We start from the raw sequence: 9580 nt of genomic DNA on the forward strand, positions 1-9580 counted from the left end.
TGGGACTTGGGCCCTGGCGGGGACCGCGCGCCCCGCCCCCGCCCCCGGGCCCGCGCGGCGTGCGCGTGATCGCTCCCGGCCGCCGGGGGTCGAGTGTACTCTGCGCGCCCTGCCCGCCGTCGTCTGCCCCCCGCGAGGCTGGGGAGCGCGGCCGAAAGCCATACCCCTCTTCGTGCCCACTGTAGCAGCTGAGCGGGAGGGGTCCTGCTGGGGGCCGGGGCCGGGCGGGAAAGAAGAGGGCTCCTCCCCCGCGGCTTGGGTGAGGAGCGGGGCTTGCCGGGGGGCGGGGAAGCGAGGGGGGGCGCCGCCCCACCCCCTTCTCCGGAATCCCCACGCCGTGAAGTCATAATCCTGTGTCTGTGACACCCTGTCGGTTGCTATGGAAACGACTCGCTGTTAAACACTGGCGTTCTCAATGAGGGTTGCAGGGGTTCCAAGGCGGACCTGGGGAGCAGAAACCCCTGTTTAGGGTGAACCGTGGCGGGCGCCGATGGCCTCTTGGAAGAGGACAGACTAGCAGCTGCGAGGGAGATGGGACTGGGTTTCACCCCTGAAAGGGCCCCTGGAGACAGCGGGTGAGGGACAGGGGAAGGGGCTGGTGGTCCTCTCTCCCGAGGCCCCGCACCATCACACGGATGACTTGGCAGAATAGCTGCTGGGCCAGTGTTGTCGCCTGTGACTGTACTTTAGAGAAACTGACAGGGAGATCATGATGTCGCCATTTTGATGGGGTCCCCAGAGGAGAGATGTCCTCCCCAACGGCTCCTGGACAGGACTGGGGAAAGAGTTCAGATAAGTATCTCTGTGGTCTGGGCTGTCACCTTACAACTGCACAACTCTGGACCTCCAGCATCAGAACCACTGGGGCCTAGGTTAATAATACAGATTTCCAGGCTCCAATTTGGACAGACGAAACTGATCTCTGGGGTGGGACCCAGGAATCTACGTGTAAACAAGCACCCAGGGGAGTTCTGCTCACTGAAATTTGAGAATCCCTGATTTAGAAGGAGGACTATGCTCTGTGCATGTTCTCTGAAATGTTGGGTCAATCAGGACCTGTCTACTGAAACTGCTCCAACCAGCCAAGGTGCAGAGAAAAGATGCGTGCAGGGCCCGAAAACCAGTGTGCTCTGGAGGCAGGGAGCCCTCGAGAATGTAAAGCCAGCAAGCTGTTACAGAGTGATTTGCGCAGAACAGACACTCAGTTGATATTTGTCAATTTGCTGTGTTTAAGAACATTGCTGAATTAATTTAAAAGGTATTTTTAAAAGAATGAAATTGAGGAAAAAACCTTCAAGGTTCAGAAAATGTGAAGCTCTCATTTACTTGTTTATGAAATTGTTTTTGAGTCCAATAAAGATGCTCAGCTAAAATGATTTTTTTGTTTTAAATCTCAGAATTAAGTTTCTCTTAGTTTTGGGCAGTTTGGTCCAGCTACTTGCAAAAGACAGGCTTCCATATCTCCTGTATGCAGCCCTGAAGGACCCAACAGAAGTAAAATAGTTATTTAAGGAATGCAAAGGACTAGGGACAGGATGCAGATTAAAATGTTTAAGATGATGTCTGCAGATGATGTTTGTAGATGCTTAAGTTTGTTGAATTCTTAGTCTTCCTCACAAAGCAGCTAATTACTTTCAAGACTCTAGTGAGCCTCAATTTACTCCAATTTATGATTTCCAATGGTTCTGCATAAAACTGGGTTGCCGTTTTATGAAATTGTTTGCATCTGCTTGACGTGGGCGCAAACTTCACAGTGAGGAGATAATGTGAGGGTTTTGCCTTCTTGCAAAACAACTTACATATATATGTGAAAAAACTGGGGTTGGGGTTTGAATTATGTGGACTGCCTGTGCGTAGTAAGCTCTCTGGTCAGTTACCTATTTGGCTTTGTGTGGACACAGCTCTTAGGAGGGAGGGTGGTGGAATTCCTGCTCATTACCTATAGTATCTTGCAGGAGGGCTGCTGAACGCCGGAGCCTTACAACTGTTAAACTCAGGCAGAGCTCGGGAAATGCTGCCCGGATGGGTGAGTCCTTTTAACACCTCTTGGGTTGATTTTTCTCACAGGTTTTCGGGGTTTGCAGAGCTCTGAGACTGTGACCACAGGGTGAGACCTCAAGCTGCCCAGTACTGTGGCCCCATTTCAGAGGCCTTGGGCCTGGGCCAGAGATGGACGCTGGGGCTGCCTTTTACTCCAAGTTTTTTTCTTCATTGGTCATTGGTCATTGGGCTCCAAGAAGAGCACTTTTTCAGGAATCAAAGAAGCAGTGATGGAACGAAAAGCAGAGAAAGCTGATGAGCCCTGAATGGAGGTGAAACTTCCAGGAAATATCACTTGCCTCTTGATTAGGGGAAATCACTTTTGAATGACCCCGAGTTTTGTGCCCCAAGCATAGATTCTGGCAGAAAGAAACAGTCTGGACTGATGACACACTACAGCATTTGGTCATGTGGAAAGAATGATCTTCAGGAAAAATCACACCCTTGGCAAAGGCTTTTTACAGAGGCAAGGGCGAGCCGGCCAATTCTGACAATATTCCAGTGGCAAGGGAGCCAGGCTGACTTAGTCATCATTACTTGTGTTTCTTCTCTTCCTCCCACATCTCCTTGTATAACTGTCTTTTGGGGAGGGGTGAAGTGATAGTAAGAAAAACAACAGCACTTTGAAAAAGGGACAGGGGGAGAAACAAGAAGGGGAGAAAGAGTTGGGGAGAGCTCTTGGGTGATGGGGAGATAGCACTGGGGATGTTCTGGAGCCTGACAGAACTGTGTGGTCCCTCCAGCTGGAGATGCTGGGAAAACAGGAAGGGATTCGGGAGACGGCAGAGATGAAGTTGGCTCATGAAATGCAGGGCTCCCTTAGCACTTTACCAATACCAGCTTACAAACACTCCACAGTCATCAGGAAACCCTTGATGGATGCTGCACAGAGATCGAAGTTCAGGAGCAGCACCAATATTCATCTGGGGCAATTGGAGTGAGAGCAGCACAGGATCACAGCCTGATTTGGCCTCAGAGGCTTTCTTATCTCTTGCAAGATCTGGAAGCCATGCAAAAGGTGTCATGGGGAGAGGCGCTGATGTCAGGCATTTATGGGACCACTGAGTGGGGGCAAAGAGGCAGGAGAAAAAGCCAGTGATGATGGGTTGACAGCTGCAGGTAGACCCATTTGCAGGTTATTAGAAACTAGCTTATTTATCCAGCTTTTTTTTTTTTTTTTTTTTTTTTTTTTTTTTTTTTTTTGGAGATGGAGTCTTGCTCTGTCGCCCAGGCTGGAGTGCAGTGGCATGATCTCGGCTCACTGCAACCTCCACCTCCCAGGTTCACGCCATTCTCCTGCCTCAGCCTCCCGAGTAGCTGGGACTACAGGCATCTGGCACCACGCCTGGCTAATTTTTTTGTATTTTTAGTAGAGATGGGGTTTCACCGTGTTAGCCAGGATGGTCTTGAACTCCTGACCTCGTGATCCACCTGCCTTGGCCTCCCAAAGTGCTGGGATTTCAGGCGTGAGCCACCGCGCCTGGTCCTCCAGCTCTCTTTCTGTGGTTATCTTAGACACTATGAATCTACTTGAAAACCAAGACGATTGATCCTTTAAGTGAGCTGCAGGTGTCCACCTGGGCGTGTTTTCTGCATCTAAGCCACAGGCAATTCGGTGTGCAAGTTTAACACCCTGATAGGCCCTAGCCTTAGCTCTGTTTTAAACTCCCAAAAAGTGTTTTTGTGTTTGTGTCCATGTGGGGGAGACACCTTAAAATCCAGCAATGCTGCGTCCACAGTGCTCTCCTGGGCCCCTTCCAAAGATGGGAATAATATGGGCAGCTGGTTCCGATTTTTATACTTGCAACAGTTACTCTGTGAAAGCGGTGTGCAGCAACAGCCAGGCAATCCGGACATACTTATTAAATGTGCTGGGCACTGGGCACTGGGCACTGGAATTCTCCTGGTTGTAGGCAAGCTGGGGGACAGGGAGGTGAGAGCTGGAATAGTCATTCTGAAGTGTGATATTTATTGGACCCCATACTAGGTGACTGATGGAGAGGGGCTACCACTCTTCCAGCTAAACTCTGCTCTGGTTGGGACCCAGCAATTATTTTCCATAGCGAAGTGTTAATAAAATATCTGTTACTCCCAACACAACCTCCTGGGGGAAGGGACCTGTCTGTCTGCTTCAACTTTGGATCCTCAGTGCCCACATCAGGATACCTGGCCTGAGGTGAGTGCTGTAGAAATAGTTGTTGAATGAATGCATGAGGGCCTGCTCTGCCTGAGGGCTGGGGACAGATTGGGTGTTTTCTGTGTCCCCTCCAGAGCATCCGGTGACCCAGTTTTAGGTCTCAAGGTCACTGCCAAGAAAGAGAAGCTGCTAAAGTGACACGTCTGTGCACCCACATGACTTAACACAAAAGTTAACAGGAGCTCTTCAAAAACAAGCCTCTCAAGTGTCTGTCTCCTGTTTTCCCTGAGGACAGCATCAGTGGCATCAGATAGGGGTTGGGGCTGGGTGACCTGCTGGTCCTCAGCCATCACTGTGGCCCAGAGGTCATTTAAGCAGCTCTCTGCTTAGCAGACAGGCAGAGGGAATAGATGGAAGGTACAGGTAAACACTGCACGTGGCCACCGCGAGGACACCCCGGAGCCTGGGAAACAGACAGGGACATCGTAAAACCAACACATAATGGACCAGTGCAGAGACAGGCAGAACCAGTCAGAAGAAATAGGATGGTGCCTAGCCCAGGGACAACTGACTTAAGGTATTTTTGTTTGTTTGTTTTGTTTTTTGAGACAGGGGTCTCTCTCTGTCACCCAGGCTGGAGTGCAGTGGCATACTCACTGCTCACTGCAGTCTCAACCTCCCAGGCTTAAGCGATCCTCCCACCTCAGCCTCCTTAGTAGTAGCTGGGACTACAGGTGTGCACCAGCACATCCAGTTCATTTTTGTATTTTTTTGTAGAGGTGGAGTTTCGCCATGTTGCTCAGGCTGGTCTCGAACTGGGCTCAAGCGATCTGCCCGCCTCGGCCTCCCAAAGTGTGGGGATTACAGGCGTGAGCCACCACACCTCGTTGACCTAAGGTATTAACTAAAGAAAGCAGGTGATTCTCAGGGGGGCTATGAAAGCAGCATGCCTAAGGGACAGGAACGTACCATGAAGGTGTTGTCTTTCGAGGCTCAGTCCGGGAGAAGCAGGTCTTTTAGACCCAATGACAACGCTCCCTAGTGTGCAGGTGCGTCTCTCTGATGACAAAAGGCAGTGTGATTGTGATATTTTATATATATAGTTTTTGTTATTGTTGTTTTGGGGACAGGTCTCACTCTGTCACCCAGACTGGAGTGCAGTGGTAAGAATACGGCTCACTGCAGCCTCAAAATCCCAGTTTCAAGCAATCCTCCCACCTCAGCTTCCTGAGTAGCTGTAACTACAGGCATGCACCACCTGGCTAATTTTTCAAATTTTTTTGTAGAGACTGGGTCTCACTATGTTGCCCCGGCTGGTCTCAAATTCCTGGGTTTAGGCAATCCTCCTGCCTCGGCCTCCCTCAGTACTGAGGTTACAGGCGTGAGCCACTGCATCAAGCCTATATTTTGTTTTTTGTTCACGGTTCCTGGCTTATAACTCCCATGGCCCTTGTTACAGTAAACACGATCTCCCTCCCTGACATTCTTCTACCCTCCTTTCACCTGCCCACAGCAGGACTTTAATCTGATTCTGCGTGTAATCTCATTGCAGAGAGGGTCCTGCCGGATACCCTGGAGGAAGGAATGCTGCACAGAGGCCGAGAGGAATTTGAACAGACTGGCCTTGCTGGGTTTTTATCTCTTTTTGTCCAATCCCATTTTGACACAGTTGTCCATGCTCCAATCATGCTTATCCAATGAAGTTTCCATAACAGGCCTGAGAGGACAGGGTTCAGGAGCTTCCGGACAGCTGAGCAGGTGGAGGTTCCTGGAGGGTGGTGTGCCAGGGAGGGTGTGGAAGCTCTGCCCCTTCCCCCATACCTTGTCCTATGCATTGCTTTATCTGCATCCTTCATTTTATTTTATTTTTTTTGAGACGGAGTCTTGCTCTTGTCGTCCAGGCTGGAATGCAGTGGTGCGCGATCTTGGCGCACTGCAACCTCCGCCTCCCGAGTTCAAGAGATTCTCTTGCCTGAGCCTCCCGAGTAGCTGGGATTACAGGCACCCGCCACCATCCCTGGCTAATTTTTGTATTTTTAGTAGAGATGGGGTTTCACCATGTTGGCCAGGTTAGTCTTGAACTCCTGACCTCAGGTGATCCACCCACCTCAGCCTCCCAAAGCGCTGAGATTACAGGCGTGAGCCACAGTGCCTGGCCTGTATCCTTTATAATATCGTTTATAAACAACCAATCAGTAAATGTGTTACTCTGACTTCTGTGAGCTGCTCTAGCAAATTAATCAAATCCGCAGAAGGGTCATGGGAACCCCAACTTGAAGCCTGTCCGTCAGAAGTTCCAGAGTCCTGGACTTGTGACTGGTGTCTGAAGTGGGCAAGTCTTGGGGACTGAGCTCCTAGCCTGTGGGATCTGATGCTATCTCCACATAGATAGCAATGGAATTGAATTGGCGGGCACCTGGCTGGTGTCTGCTGCAGAGCTCATTGCTTGCTTAGTGGTGGAGAGAAGTCTCCCTCCACATGTGGTCACAGCATCTTCTGTCTGTGTTGATTGCTTTTGATGTTGATTGAGAGAACAGGAAAAAGCACATTGAATGTCTCAATGATGAAGATGACAATAATCTGGCTTCTAGGTTGTTATGTGGCAGGCAACAGCTGTGCAGATCCTAATAATCTACTCTGGGTGACAGTTTAACACAGGGGTTGGCAAATGTGGCCCACTTCCTATTTTTATAAATAAAGTTTTATTGAAACATGGCCATGCTCATTCATTTACATATCATGCTGCTCTGCTAGAGTTGAGTGGTGGTGATAAGACACCTATGGTCAATAGAGTCCTTTACAGAAGAAAGGATTTACTATTCGGCCCTTTACAGAAAAAGTCTGTCATCCTGTCCTCATTCATTAGTAGACAACCAGCTGCTTCCTGGACTTCCTTGAGGAAAGTGCTATATTAAGCAGTTGTGGGTATAAAGTCTGGGCTCCAACACTTGCTCTGTGACCTTGGGCAAGTTACTTACCTAGTCTGGGCTCATCATTTTCACAGGTATAACAGGAGTAATGACATGGTGGGGATGAAGTGGGATATTGTCTGGACCACGCTTTGCATAGTGCCTCATGGCTAGGAAGTACTCTATACAAAGTAGTTACTATTATTAGCTATTATATTTCAACTGATGAAAGGTACAAAGAAACTCCCAGGAAGCGGGTCATTGCTGCATGCCGCTGTCTTTAAAGAACGCCCAGCAGTAATCCCATACGTAGCCAACAAGATATGTGGACGTCAAAAGTAAGTGCTCCTTGGGTGCAGCACACCAACATGGCACATGTATACACATGTAACAAACCTGCACGTTGTGCACATGTACCCTAAAACTTAAAGTATAATAATAAAAAAATTAAAAAAAAAAGTAAGTGCTCCTATGCAACATACCCAGTAACTTAATGATTCCAACTTCCTTTTCAGTTAAAGCAGTGGATCAGAATTTGAAAAGGAGTAAAGGTCAAGGCCATGAGGTCTAACACGGTAGCATCAGAGCCTGGCCCATAGTAGGCCCCCAGTGTCTACCGGCTGAATGGATGCAGGCTGATTGTTTAACTGTCAAACCATACTCTCTGATGATAAGACCACAGTTAGCCAGAAGATAAAGTTTCTGCCTCCAATATTTTTGGGTCTTAGAAAGGAAAACAGTTTGCTAAAGATGACAGGAAACTCAAAGCAAGGACCTGTTAATGCTTCCCCCAACTGGACGGAGGCATTGCAAAAGGATTCCTGGGCAACAGATGGGCAAAGAAAAATGTTTAAAAACAAAAGCAGGCACATAAGGTCATGAATTGGCCCAAAATAACCTGGGACACTGAGCAGACGGATGCAAGCAGTGCACCTGACGGAAATGAGGCCAAGCTGATGAGCTGAAACAGCCTCACTGGTGCCCTCCGTCCTGCTTTAGGAGGCCTCAGCATGGCAAAGAGGCATGCATTAGCGTTATTAGGTTTAGGTTTCCTCACATCCTTAGTGGATTGCCTTCACTCCTAAGTCCCTAAAAAATTGGAAACCTCTCCACTTACCAGGAGCACACTTTGGAATGCAGATCTGGAAGCTATTTTTTCCCTCCAGACATTTCATGACTTTGGTTTCTACAACAGCAGGCGATGGTGATGCTGCCAAGTTTCAAGAGAAGGGCACCTTATCTGCAAAGTCACGAATCCAAGGATCCACATGGGCTCCCACTGGCAAGGGCGGAAGGAAGTTGTGTGTCTTAGCTTCTTGAAAGATCAGAAGATTGGGAGGTTTGGGTATACAGGTACCTCACTGTACCGTGGTGCAACCCCCAGGGGAAAGACTGCTGGTAGCTTCTCAGAATCAGTAGTGGGTGGGGGCTGTGTAGCAGAGCGTCGTAGTAAATGCCCATTTGGTTGCAATGAACAGAAACTCAAACCAGCTAAAGCAAAAAGAGGGCACCTATAGGGAAGAAAAGCCAGCTCCTGATGTCCAAGCCTGACTCTTCAGCTTTGCATAGCCACTGATTCTCTGACCTTCCTCATTTCCTCCCAGTAAACTCTCTTTCTGCTTAAGTTAGCCACAGGAGGTATCTGTTGTTTACAATCAAGGGATCTTGAGTGATACAAAGGGTCCTAGTGGAACCCAAGGGCAGGTACTGGAACTGGCCTTCACAAGGAAGGGAACTGGGAATCAGAAAGTCATTGGGAATCAAGGTAACTTTCTTCTGGGTCAGCTGGGAATGTATTCAGCTTCAAATAGCAGAAAACCCAATGTGAGTAGATTGTAAAAATCTGGAGCTCCTCCCACACAGACTCTGGCTTTATCTGATGGGATATTAACAAACATAAGGCAAGTAGAAACTTGAAAAGTGCTTGTGCACTGGGGCTTGTTCTCACCTGCTGTTCTTGGGAACCTGTGGCCACCACATGTGAACGAGCCTAGTCCAGTCGGCTGAAGGATGAGTGGGCCTGCTGAGCAGAGACAAAGCGTGGCAGTGGAAGGCCTCTCTAGACCAGGTTTCTCAACCTCAGTGCTACTGACATTTTAGATCAAATAATTCTTTGTTATGGGGAGTTCTTTTGTCCATTGTAGAATGTTTAGCAGCACCTTTGGCCTCTACTTCTAGAAGAGCACCTGCCCTTCCTTCGTTGTGACAACTAAAATTATGTCCAGACATGGCCAAAGTTCTCTTGGGGGGCAAAATTGCTCCTTGTTGAGAACTACTACCCTAACCCAACTTGCCTGCCAAGGCCAGGTGTATGAGGCCAGGTGTATGAAAGAGGCCATTCTAAACCATCCAGCCCCAGCCAAGACAGTCCAGACAGGAAAAGTGTGCAGCTTGACCCATGGAATCAAAAGAAATAATAAATATTTGTCATTTTAAGTCACTCAGTTTGGGTGGTTTGTTCCACAGCACAAATACATAGACCTGACTACAGTGG

The 9580-nt window shown here is 48.7% G+C and overlaps 1 long non-coding RNA gene across 2 annotated transcripts; it reads left to right on the forward strand.

The window, feature by feature from the left end:
• Nucleotides 1-414: 414 nt before the first annotated feature.
• Nucleotides 415-6892, forward strand: LOC107974981 (uncharacterized). Of its 2 annotated transcripts, XR_008538194.2 has the most exons (6): nt 415-575; nt 1956-2026; nt 4028-4216; nt 4312-4754; nt 4955-5074; nt 5730-6371. It is a non-coding gene; the product is annotated as an uncharacterized LOC107974981 (long non-coding RNA). The 2 variants fall into 2 exon arrangements; XR_001718141.3 differs by lacking the exon at nt 4955-5074 and having other exon boundaries at nt 5730-6892.
• Nucleotides 6893-9580: the final 2688 nt, after the last annotated feature.

The sequence above is a fragment of the Pan troglodytes genome, chromosome 1 (genome assembly GCF_028858775.2).
Source record: "Pan troglodytes isolate AG18354 chromosome 1, NHGRI_mPanTro3-v2.0_pri, whole genome shotgun sequence".
NCBI classification, from domain to species: Eukaryota; Metazoa; Chordata; class Mammalia; order Primates; family Hominidae; genus Pan; species Pan troglodytes.